The sequence below is a fragment of the Stylophora pistillata genome, chromosome 7, assembly GCF_964205215.1.
Source record: "Stylophora pistillata chromosome 7, jaStyPist1.2, whole genome shotgun sequence".
Taxonomy (NCBI): domain Eukaryota; kingdom Metazoa; phylum Cnidaria; class Anthozoa; order Scleractinia; family Pocilloporidae; genus Stylophora; species Stylophora pistillata.
The window spans coordinates 4,350,436-4,363,983 of NC_142525.1; the positions used below are offsets into that span (position 1 = coordinate 4,350,436).

A 13,548-nucleotide genomic window follows, 5' to 3' on the forward strand; every position below is an offset into this window, starting at 1 on the left:
GTAAATGAGTGGTCGGGTATTCTGCAGTTTAGCCCAAAATACAAAGAAAAGTACAAGAACAGTTTGTTTCAGTGATGGGTTCTTTGCAGTCGTTTAGGAGATTCACCATCCACTGGATTTTGCAGGAGTATTTCCGTTCATTTCCAAAGAGAATACGTCAGAGAAATAACCTTAACCGTCCACTGTGGTAGAAGAGTTTAAAATGAAATCGCATAAACAAGATGAGCAACGTATCCAACAAAATCAGCCTCTAATTAAATCATGTGGTCACCTGTATTATGGTGTAACTGCAATCACAAATTCATCAGCGGAGAGAGGAAAGAGAGATTATAAAAAAACTTTAAGTGAAACGCTCGAGACAGCGCTTCCTTTATTTTTCAATCTTGATTTTTCGTTCCCGCGCCCGAAATGTCATGTTTAGAAACTCTTAACAGTGGCCAATTTGCATTATTAAATCAGTTGATAAAAGCAAATTTCTTTAAAATTGCCCTCTTTTTTCATTGTCATGGTTGAATTGTGCACAAACAACTTGATCAGTGTACCTTAAATCCATGTTATCCTCCAGGTCTGACATGTGCGCACGTGAATCTCTGCCATGAGTGAAAACCCTTAATATTTGCCTTTAATCACGTCACGTGACAGAGGATTGGGTAGAATGCATTTCTTTTATCATAAATTGTTTTCATTCTTTTTCTTGCTGATCATTTTTGAAATTTTGATAACTCACAGTTACAGACTAATTTGACACGAAGATCTACTGTCACCAACATTGTCACCGCGGTGCTCGCTAAAGCATTTGAATTTTTTTTGTTTTATTTTGTTTGTTTGTTTTTTTTTTTATCACAGCCACGTCCTTCCAATGCATCGTGCTGGGATCTCCACTTATCTCCGAGGTACAATTATTGGACAGTACAAGTTTCACGACAAACGCTCACAAGAATTTATGCATCATACCACTTTAAGATTTACAGAGCCAGTCTTGTTTGAAATCGATTTATATGATTATCATTCAAGTGTCAAGCACACTGATAGAGTCAGAGATTTGGTCCGCGTGAGTTCCTCGCATGATAGCGTACCACTTAAAATAAGCTGGTGACGCAATCCTTTGTTTCTTTCTCTGGATCACTACGCGGAAACTAAGCGGGTCTCTTGGAGTATTACTAACTTCTTCAAGCCATCGGTTTCATCTCTGAGGAAAGGAGGAACTTGCAGTAGGACTTTCGTCTAACTATCAGCAAGACTAATTAATCACTGTGTCAGTCAAAATGTAAATCGTCGAGTTAAGATTTGTTTTATTAGAAGATGAGCTTGCTAAAGTTGTAGAATTCAGTGGTTTACGAGTTCCGCATAAGTACGGGACGACTAAATTTGAGAAAGGTAAGTACTATTTTGACGTTTCTTTACCTTCGCTTTTTGGGCGGAACTGTTTTCGTTTCTCTTCTCTATTGCGAATGTGGCGATAATCGCTCATTGGAGCCAAACAACATGTTATAAACAATTAATTGTAGCGTTGATGTACAGAGAACCAAACGCCGCGAATTGTGTAACTGTAGAGCGTTCCTTGAGAAAACCATGTTGCGAATCGTCATAAAGAGTACCGAGGCACATTTTTTAAGTTTATTGGTTTAATTACCTCAACCTTTTTACTCTCAAGATCTGATTGTAAATTCTTTCCTCTAGGTGTTACGCATTTCCTTGTTAATTAGCTACGATAATTTGATATTAGATGCGCACTACCAGGTGTTAAATTCTTATTACCAGTTTGCTGGATAATGTATGAATATAATGGGGAGAAGTTACGTGTTACTCACTTCTGGAAATATCAAGTAGGCGATTGGTGAAATAAAACGATTTATTCACTAAACGCAACGAAAAACTTTGACATTACAATTCATTCCGATTATCTCAACCCGAACGTCGAGCTTACGTTTCTGCAATACGTCATAAACTCGCACACAGTCTCCATTCACTTGGACCCAGTGTCCACTCACTCAATACGGAACGCCTTACACATATTGAAAACAAAGCAACACGGAACATAAATTTTCAGCTCGGAACAATTGGGATTAAATTAAGGTAAGGCCATTACGAGCTGAGAAGAGCTTCTAACGTCAAAGCTCCTGACATGTATTTAAAATGTAAATTTTGTACTTGGTCGATTCCGAACTTACTGTGGACGATAGACTACGAGTATATCTCTTCAGTGGGTGAACTCAGCCAATTTAGTACACAAGACAAGATCTTAGGCTTTTAAAAGTTTGTTTCTGTTTTGTATACACCGTTGTTTGACGGAGTGTTTCTGGATAAGAGAGTAGTTGTTTTGTGAGGAGTGACTTGCTTTAAGAAAATCAGACGCCCACCATTGTATTTAAACTACATATCCCCATATCCCTGACAATAAATGAAAGCCACTGTTTCCCGCTGATTTTTTTTTTTTTAGTTTTTACGCGCCTGGCTTTTTGTTTGTTTCCAGTGACAGCACCTGACACATGCAAATACAAATTTAACCCATAGTTTATTTCTCCAACGGACACGTTGAGACCACCTCACCCCTCCCTTCCACCCTGCTCATGTATTGTGGTGAGCGTTTCAACAGGCTTGTTCCTCTTGTCTCTTAACCCTTTAACTCCCAAGATCTGATCGTTAATTCTCCCCTCCAGCTGATACACATTTTCCTATCAATTAGTTAGAATTTGGTGTTACCAGGGATGCTGCTTTCGGAGAGGTCCGCATTATCCATTAAAAATACTTGTACATGTGCTGATTAAAACGCTCATAACTTTTGAAAAGTCGAAAAAGAACAGGGGTTTTGCATATGTTTACCTATAAAGGTCTAAACTTAACAGCTGTGTCGAATAGAATTGTCAATCAGGTCCCAAATCCCAAAACTTAACGTCTAAATCAAGGTTATTTACGGCTATCGGCCGATGGCGATTTATAGGGATGAAAATATCTTAAAATTCGCCTATTCAAATATATTGGGAGGGAACTTCCAACTTTCTTGGCAAACTAGACAGGTTTTTTAGCAATCTGATTCAAATTTCGTGGCCTAACTACGTGAATCAAATGTCTTACAATTTTACAAAGGATGCCTTTTAGTCAGTTTTTGAGACGTTGCGACGGACCCTACGGATTAGGAAATAATTAGAGCCCCTAATGCAGTAAGAAATCTATTTCGAATCAAATCAAATCTAGTTTTAATTAGCTCGGTCCTAAGTTAAGTCTTTCAGGTGACAGCTAGAGTTTCAGTCAAAATTATTTTTGGCGCGAAATTGACCGGGTGGAAATAAGAGACAACCTCTTCAATGGTTAACCATCTTGTAAAAGCGAATGGATTATTTTACCTGAAATAGTCAGCTTCATGGCCAAACAATCGCTGACAACAATAGGAAATGAAATTAATTAGTCAAGGAGATCTTTAGCTTGCAAAATCCCAAAACCGGAAATATGTAGGACAGCTTCGAATTGCTAACGAAGAGAAACAATGTCTTGTCACCTCTCTGCGCCTTTTAACAAAGGAATTATGAAAGGAGATATCGGGGGACTATAGATGAATTAATGCCGATTTAATGCCAATGACAACGGGGAGGGGGGTATGGGGGAAAGAGGAACTTATGAATATTACAGAGCTGAGAAAAACACAGAGTGAGTCTCAGTAGCCTGATGGTTAGTACACTAGACCCCGGGTATAGAGGTCTGGGTTCTAAACCTGGCCGTGTCAACGTGTTTGTGTTTTTGGGCAAGACATGACACTTTACTCTCACACTTGTTGTTTCTTGCGTATTACTTTTACATGTTAATTTGTCAGTTAACTTGTTTGTACGTTTCATTAGTTGTCACCCGGGCGGCGATGTGTACCTGCGGTTCATGTTTATATCGTTGCGTAAAGTTACATAAATTATGTCGAGTTATTTCATGGGTTTGTGTAGAAATGTAGTCCTGTGGATCAGTGTTTATGTCTACTCTATAAGAAGCAGTGTCCTGTTTTTTTTTTTTTTAAATACCTGTAAAGTTATCCACTGTAAGGTAAATATTTTTCTTTATAGTAAGTTATTTGTAAGTTTTCGTTCGAGTACATTTTTCCATGGGGCACAGACAAATTTAATTCTGGAACAATCAAAATCTTCTCATCTCCCCAATTACTCCACCCCACCCCACCCCTCAGGGAATAAATAATGACCAGTCCCTTAGCAACCAAGCCACTGCAGTACAACATACTTAGACACCACAATATGCGGTACAAACCTATATTGTTGTAGACTGTTGGAGTAATCATTATGATAATAATGATTATATCGACAGGTCAACCATCAGCAACACTATATCACAATTTTTTATATCTTGGTATTCAATGTAAAGTTTGTTGTTTTACTGAAACTCGTACTGTTTTTTTTTTTTTTTTTTTTTTTTTCTGTTCCACACACTTATCTCAGAACTTTACATCCCAACATCAGCATTACTTTATATATTTCCCATGGTATTGACGAGAAGGATTTAGTTTAAAATGCAATCATTTCCATAATTCTCATAAGCAGTGATACGTTGGTGAATACATTAGATATTAGTCACCCTCACGTGTTTAAGCGTTAAAGAATGTGCGCCCCAGCGTCGAATCAAAATTGGAGACAGTATATAAGGTAGCTTTTAAAACATTAAGCCGCGATTGTTCAAATAATGGTTAAGTTATTGAAGGAAGCGTTGATAACATAAGGTTTAATCATTCAATGGATACATAAATCTCTCTCCAGACCACGGTGTACATTGAGACTTTTTAGCTTGATATTTTTGTTTGCGTGTTGTATGTGTCAACATGGGTAAAAATATTGAGTTGTTGGAGTCTAGAAATGTGATATTGATTGCATGGAGAACCCGGTGGCCGCCAAGAAGCTTGGTTGATGATTACAATTTGTATCTGGAGAGTTTTTGTTAGCTGCAACTTAAACGACGAATTTCGAAACGGCATCCATCTCTTTTGACAGACGGCAAAGAAAATCAAACAATTACAACGGATCGATCTTCTGGAAACTTCCTTGGTTATCTAAACTACCTATTCTTTTTTCCACTAAACAACCGAGCATTTGCCTCAAGACACGTCACCTAATACTTTCACTTCTTAAATGGCCAAAAGTCATGATACAAATATGTAAGGTATTGTCCAATGGCATAATATGAAGCATCCGTTAGTTACTCATAAATTCTGCTCATATCACCTGCGCTCGTTTTGTTATTCAGTAATGTGTAACTTTTAGTTCGCTTTCAACCTAAGAACTCACCTTTGTCATTTACCCACCCTTCTTCTCCCTCCCCCTCCCACGGGTGCATCAGAGGGGATAATGGCCACGGCCTTACCCCCCCTTGAAGCGAGTTCGCTTGTTCTGGCAAACAATAAAGATAATTTTGTATATGTATGTATGATTGTTGCTTCTCAGTACTCAGGGTTACATAATATGTTTTTGACATGTCATGATAAGTGTCTAGTATCGCGGAAATTTTTTTTTTTTGGGGGGGGGGTTTGTTTTTAATTTTTTGACAGTTCAGGATGTCACAGGCTTACTACAAATCTGCCAGTTTCTCTTTCAAATTTGCTGACAGGAACTGGTAACCAGTCTGGCTGCTCAGTGTAAGGAAATGGCGGATGTTAAAGTTGGCTACGGTTGGTCTCTACTTTAAAAGACCTATTTGACGTTCGTGAGCGGATGATTCTTGCAAAGGTAAAGTCACTCATGCACCATACACTTTCTGCTTGATTCCTGTAATTACTAGCGTGGAAAATGTATCTTAAGAGCCAAACTGTAGGCCTCTTGTGTTGTAGTCCCTTTGTGCTTCGGTCAGCACTTCCTGGACATGTTGGTATTTTCAAATCATCTTTTTAATGGAGCCCATAAATATACTTGATATCTCTATATTCAGCAGCAATTGAGTTGGTTCACTAGTTCGTCATCACCGTGTGAATTTTACTGCATTTTTTACTACTAGCAACCACTATAGACGTGCTTGTTGAAGACATCTTCCAACAACGTTTTTACATTCGGTAGTGTTGATTTGATTGACCGATTTTCTTATCGATTAAAAGGAAAAAAAAACACCTTATGCGGCCAGGGCGCGAATCTGCAGACTCGAAAGGAGCAGGTATAGCCATAGCACCAGGTATGCAGAGTATACAAGAACGAGAAGTTTTGTATTGAGATAAATTTAAACATGTACTTGTAACGTTCTGGAGTTCACTTAGACAGTTCGCTTACACTTCGCTTACAGCTCTTTTAGTTGTTCGTTATCCTAGATTGTATCCCCTCCGTTCTCACTTTACCGTGCATAATAAATACTCGAGTAAATGTCTCCTGGGGCCTTGGGCGTGAGCTTGGAGGCCTGGACACTACACCTCCTCCCTTTTCTCTAGTGAGGCTTGAAGTCTCTGTAAACTGTTTCCCACGTGGACGTTCTGGCTCGTACTGATCTCCGGGGTTCCGATGGCGCGATTGTCGGTCCCCTGTGCGTCTCTTGCATGACTATATTTCCTTCTCCAGGAACCTCCCCTACTTCAATATGGCGGCTCGTTGGTCGCCTGCTCATCGGTTGTTGTTCTTTGTCCCAATCCAAATCGTCGCGCTCCTCCTTTCCAGCATACTTGAGTACCTTACAGTGGGAAGAATTGCGGGATTTGACTTCCTTTCCTCTCTTCACAGTGATCATGCTCCCTTTTATTCCGACGACTGCATATGGTCGTGGATCATAGGGCGGGGTCAACGTGTTACCCCTATTCTGTTTCAAAAGGACACGGTCACCAATTTTGATGGAGCTTTGTGATGTGTGTCTGCGCTCATCAGCATAAGCTTTCAATTGCTTCATCTTTCTCTGGTCTCTTTCACGGCGTTGGCGTTGGCGTTGTTCTTCCTGGGGAACGACCCTTTCTGGCAGTTTTCTTCTTATCTCTCTCCCGAACATAAGCTTGTCGGGACTCTCTCTCGTCACAGGATGGGGTGTAGCACGATAGTTGCCAACCGTCCTTTGGATCTCTTTTTCAAATGCTTTCCCCTCAATCTTGGCAACCCTCGCGCTCTTTTTAACCGTGTGGATGAATCGTTAGACGTCACCATTTGCCTCCGCCCATCCGGGTGTGACTTTCCTGTGCCTGAACCCTTGTTCTTGGGCATATTTTGCAAATTTGGACCCATTAAATGGGGGACCGTTATCTGTCTTCACCTCTTCTGGAATTCCACATAAGTAGTGAAATCACGTGTGAGCTGGGGAATTACAGCCTCTGCGGAGGTACTTGTGACAAATTCTACGACAGGATACCTTGAGTACTGGTCCCAGAACACTAAAGCCATGTCCCTATTTGGAAAAGGTCCCGCAAAATCCACACTGATCTTCTTCCACGGACCTGTTGGTAGCTCTGACATTTGGAGTGGCTCTCTGGTGTGGCAAGGGATGGTAGCTTGACAAGCTAGGCAATTCCCAACGTGCTTTTCAACCATCTTATCGATTCCGGGAAACCAAACGTGGGCACGAAGCAGTTGTTTCGTACGAACGATGCCCTGGTGACCCTCATGAGCAATTTTCACCATAGTATCTCTGAATTCTCGAGGGACTATGATTCCTTCACCCCGAAGGACAAGACCGTCAGCCACAGCCAATTCATCGTAAATATTGAAGTACGCTTTCATGTCTTGGTTCCTGTGGTCGATCTTCCTCTCCCGTATGCAGGTGATTGACCCTTTTAGTTCCTCGTCGTTTTCCGTTGCTTTTACCAGGTCCTCTTTGCTGATAGCCCGGGGAATGTCACTTGCGACCACGAAATTGACGTACTGCTTGACATCCTTGGTAGTGCCTAGTTCCCTTCTAGTGCAGGTTTCACGAGGCAGCGGGTGCCTAGATGTATAACAGGAGACATTCGTCTTTCCGGGCCTATATTCGACCTTGAACTCATAATCGAGCATTCGTACCATCGTTCTTTGCAGCCGTATTAACGTCTGATGCCTTGGGTTGTTCAGGATGACTTCGAGCGGTTTGTGATGGGTGACTATTTTGAACGGCAAGCCGTACATGAATACATAAAGTTTCCTGCACGCAAAATCTGCCGCCAGCATCTCTGGCTCGATTTGGGAATAGTTCCGTTCCGCATCTGAGAGGGCCCTGCTAGCGTTTTGCACCACCCTTCAGCCTTTGTCACTCGACTCACGTTGGACCAAGGTCGCTGAGATTCCTAATGGACAGCCATCCACATGAACCTCATGCTCTGCGGCGGGGTCAAAATAGACCAAGACTATGTCTGAGCTAAGGCCTTCTTTCAAACTCTCGAACGCTTCCTGATGATTTCTCGTCCAGGCGAAAACGTTGGCTTTGAGTAAACCTCTCAGAAGTTCGGTTTTAGGAGCATACTTTTCCATAGATCTCGCGTTGTATTGCACTGTACATAGGAATGAGTTCAGTTCCTTCGCGTTGCGAGGAGGCTCGGCCGCCTTGATAGCCTCAACCTTTCGCGGGTCAGGGGATGCTCCATCTTTAGAAAACTTCATCCCGTAATACACACAACTTTGCTTATTGAATCACACTTTCCCTTGTTAAATGTGATCTTCTTTTCTCTAGCCTTCTTGAATAATTTGTCTAGATTCCGATCATGTTCCTGTTGTGTTTTTCCGTACACAAGAATGTCGTCACTGATGTTGAGGCATCCAGGTATGTCTCGGGTGATCTCCCCGCTCACGGTGTCTTGAAAGATTTCACCCGCGGATCTCGTGCCAACATTTAGCCTTTTGTATCTGTACAACCCGATGTGCGTTGAGAATGTGGTGATGTCCCGACTGTTCTCTTGCAGTTCCAGTTGATGATAGCCATGATTCATATCCAAGAGGGAGAAAACAGTTGCTCCATTGAGGTCATGTGTGATATCCTCGAGAGTAGGCATAATAGTATGGGTCCGCGGAATGGCTTTATTGGCCTCTCTCATATCCACGTTCAGTCGAATTTCATTCGCCGTTCTCTTGGGTGTAATCACGACTGGGGATACCCAACTGGTAGGCTCTTCGACCTTCTCGATTACATCATCTCTTATAAGTCTCTCCAACTCCATCTCCAGTTTTGGCCTGACGCTGAACGGGATCCTCCTGTGAGGTTGAGCAACTGGTGTTACTGTACGGTCAACGTGTAGATCTACCTGCACTCCTTCCATTTTCCCGATCCCCAGGAACAGGTCTGCGTATTCCTCAAGTAATTTGCTTGTGAACATTTCAGAATCAGTTCGTATTGCATTCGTAATCACCACCAGGCCCAGACTTTCGGCAGTGTGAAATCCTATCAAGGGTTCCGTGTTGGTGTTACCTTTAATGACGTGGAACGTAGCCGGGATGATTCTAGTGTTTGACTCTACGACTGCATCGAATTTTCCCATAACTGTTAATGGCCTGGACGGGTTTTCATTCGTTTGGTACGAGCGCAAAACACTTGTCGACTTCTCCAATTTGATCTTATATGCCAGTAGCTGCTGAAAGGTGCATTCATCCATTACGTTAACCGACGCTCCCGTGTCGATCAGCACTTTGACTTCGTGGTTTTCGATTTTTATACTTCTTATTGGCCTGGGTTTTGTGTTGCTTTCGACAGCCCCAACTTCTTCAATCCCACAAAGGGATTCCGCGTCACTGCTATCTGATTGCACCTCCTGACGAACTGTCTTTACGATACTCTTATTTACTTTCCTTTTACTCCTACAGCATTTGGCAAAATGATTCAGCTTCCCGCATGTGGTGCATTTCTTTCCCCATGCCGGGCATTTCTCCTTTCCTCCCGCGTGTGGAAATGCGCCTCCACAAAAGTAACACTCTTTGTTGATACCAGGCGGGCTCTTTTGCCTTCCTAAAAAGACTCTCTTCAATTCTTCCTCGGTATTGTTCCTTCGACTTTGTTGCTCCATTTCGATTCTCTTCGCTTGTTTATACGACAATTCCTGTGCTCTAGGGTAATCTAACGCCTCCTGCAGCGAGTGCGGCTTACTGAGCAAGCGGCGTCTAACTCTCTTCGATTTTCCCTTTTCAATTAGCTGCATTTGTATTTCAACTTCACGCCAACCCTCTGGAAATTCACACGGAGCCGCTGCTTGCTTTAAACGCGTGGTGTAATCATCGTACGACTCCTCTTCCTCTTGGGCTAACTGCCGAAATTGGTATATGCTAAAAAGATGATGTCTTTTAGGCTCAAAATACTCTAGAAGTTTCTGTCTTGCGGTTTCGAAGTCTTCTGCCGTATCTTCTAGTGTGTCAAAGATGTCCTGTACTTTCGGACCAGCACAGTGTAGGAGTAGTGCTCGTTTTCTCGCTTTGTCCTTTATATTCATCGCTGCAGCGTATACTTTGAATCTTTCGAGATATTTCCTGAATCGAGTGCCGACCGATGTCGGATCTAGGTCCGGTTTAAACGGTCCGAAGTTGAGATTTGTATCATCTGCGGCCATTCGCAGAGGTTTCTCGATCGAAACAATTCGATCGAACGCTTATGAGATGATCCTCGTCGCCAATGTAACGTTCTGGAGTTCGCTTATACAGTTTGCTTACAGTTCGCTTACAGCTCCTTTAGTTGCTCGTTATCCTAGATTGTATCACCTCCGTTCTCACTTTATCGTGCATAATAAATACTTTAGTAAATGTCTCCTGGGGCCTTGGGCGTGAACTTGGAGGCCTGGACACTACACCGGGTTTTACACGAAGTTTTGTTGACAAGTTGAGGTCTCATACATAATTTCACTACATAATTTCTTATTGTTTCATTTGAGAAGACATGTCAAAAACTCGGTCTTCGGCCTCGTGCTTTCATCTGTTTCTCGGTGTTTGGAACCCGTGATGAAGCACTCGCCTTCGTTTTTGATATATTACATAAAAACCTCCCTATGTTGCGAGGCGGTAGTCCGAAATGTACGTCGTTTACTTGCACATATATGTCACATTCCCTTTCAGCGGTGTTTGGCATTTTGTCCACGGAAAATGGCTCAAAATGATAACATTTATCCTCTTTCAGTGCGCCTTGGTCGCCTTTAGGTCATATAATGTGTTGGGAAACAGCGATGAGACTTGTTCTTTTAATTTCAAACTAACCTCGGGAATAAGAAACAACATTGGGAAACCGCAATTCCAACCCAAGCTAACTTAAGATAACTGAAATCGATTTATCCCGGCCAACATCTCGATTTTCCCCCTACCTCCTCTTATGACATCGATAAAACCAAATTTCTTTAAAATTAACTTCTTTATTCATTTTCACGGCTTAGTTGTCCTCAAACACCTTGATCAGTGTGACTTATATCCATGTTTCCTTCCAGGTCTAACATGTGCAAACTTGAATTTCTGCCATGCGTGAAAATCCTTGATAGTTGCCTTAAACGCGTCACGTGACAGAGGGTGAGGTAACATGCATTTCTTTTCACTGTTCTTGGTCGGTTTTTCTCGCTGATCGTTTTTTAAATTGTGAAAACATTCAATTACAGTTGCACAATTTTTTTTCTTTGTTTTTTTTATCACAGCCAGGTCCTTCAAATGCACCATGTCGGGATCTCCATGTATCTTCGGGGTACAACTATTGAGAGGAAGTCTTTTTTGTAATGTATGAAATGAATATTAGTCAAATGTCACGCACACCTGGAGTGTAAGAGACTTGCTCTTCATTGAGTTCCTCGCGTGATAGCGTGCCGCTTAAAATGGTCAGCATTAGATTCCATCCACCAAAACCATCTCGGTCGAGAGGGACTGAGGTGGAATACTTAACAGCTTCCAAATCATAACCGAAGATTCTCGGAAATCCGCGCGGAGACATAACCGAACACCCGAAGAACAAACAGAAACAATATGGCGGGAATTTTAAAGCGTGAACAATTTGCCTGATGGTAGAGATGAGGACAATTTTGGATACATAACTTCTGTTGATGAGGCGTATTAACTTATTGCGGAATTCGAAACAGGATCGACGACGAAGTTTTCTGGCTTTAAGGCTGACAAAGGTTTCGGAAACACAGGTATGCCCATATATATTTGAAAGCGTTACGTCGTGCTAGCTTGTATCACTCTCGTCCTTGCTTAACTGATCCTATCTTCCACCACAATTTAACAACAGATCACTCGAACAGAAGTCACAAAATACTCTGGGAAGATCCTCGAGACATTAAAGGTACAAAAAATTCCGTTTAATGGTGTGCCTTTCATAATTTTGGGAAGGAAAGTGTTCGATTGTCAGCACGGCAAAGAAAGAAAAGCTGGAGAGAAAAGGAAACGAAAAGACGCAGAAGAAGTAAATGAAATATTGCACTGTACATACACATATATTTCTCATCCGCGACATTGGTGTTACTACTGTCACCTATGGCTTGTGAACCCGAAAGGTCAGATACACATCGATCACTGGGTCATATGACATTGATATCAGAATACTTTTATGACAAACGGGATAACACGTCAATCTCGGCTAAATTGAAGATGGTTTAGAACTTACCAATTATAAAAACCTTTCACTGACGTATGCTGCTTACAGAAGAGAAAATAAACGCAATTCTACGCTTTTTTATTTCTATCAAGCTGTCGTATGTCGGCTCCTTATCTTTCAAGGCATCACGCAATGACACTTCTGTTTCTTCACATTCCAAAAAATATACAGCTTGAGAAATGCACTCTCACTCATCTTACGCTGATATACTTGTCTTTTACAGAAGGCTGGTCACAAAAATTTCGTGTGCAAGAAAAGATTTCTCGTTCAAGACACGCGGAAGTTTGACTGCAAAGTACAGATAAAAATGCGAGAAATTTTATTGTTTGCAGCGCACAAGGTAGTTCCACTTATGTATTGACAGAACGAATTCGGTTTAATAAATCCGATAAGCGTTATCACTGTCCAAAATCCATGCTACATAATCACCTGCTTATTGACTGGAACGAAACTGGGTGGTCTCGTTTTTGATTATTCAAGACACTTCGAGCTTCCTGATGTTTTTTTCTCTGTGTCTGGGACGTTAGTGTGGTCAAACAAAGCTAACACACTGCCAGCACCAAGCTGTCTTTTCATCTACGTAAACGCCGTGAATCAATTTTAAAACCTGACAGAAACGTTGAGTTGAAGCAGCGCGAAAAGCTTATTTGTGCACTGCATCAGAGGTATTCAGTTTAATGTTACAAGGCATCCATTTTTTCCTTCAAATGTATGATATTTAGTCTTTCAGATTCAAGAAGACAGCAAAAAGGGATGGGAGACTGCGTCTAGAAGTTTGCGAAAAGCTTTACAAGGAATCGCTAAGTACGAAAGAAGGATTTACATTGAAGTAACTCTCATTACAGACCATCAGAATCACTTTGTTGGCGAGGTAACTTAGTGTTCAACACGAATTAATGCAACGGTCAATGAAAAAAAGTACGCGGCGGGCAAGCCGGTCAAAGTGTGACATAAAAGTGCCTGTACATTTTTTGACATGATTTCGTTTTCTTTGTTGTTGTTAAAGTACAATTTCAAACATTCTCACAGTATGAAAAAAATGGCAAAGGAGTAAATAACGTATAGGTGTGTATTACTAGGGCGTTC

General features: G+C 41.5%; 1 protein-coding gene and 1 long non-coding RNA gene across 4 annotated transcripts in view; both read left to right on the top strand.

Annotated features, from left to right (window-relative positions):
- Nucleotides 1-13,548, top strand: part of LOC111346639 (uncharacterized) — a 327,471-nt gene that overhangs the window by 165,289 nt on the left and 148,634 nt on the right. The window lies entirely within an intron of this gene.
- On the top strand, nt 570-12,417 carry LOC148726278 (uncharacterized). Its single transcript, XR_015989412.1, has 5 exons — nt 570-1,377; nt 5,593-5,711; nt 11,309-11,392; nt 11,510-11,998; nt 12,097-12,417. It is a non-coding gene; the product is annotated as an uncharacterized LOC148726278 (long non-coding RNA).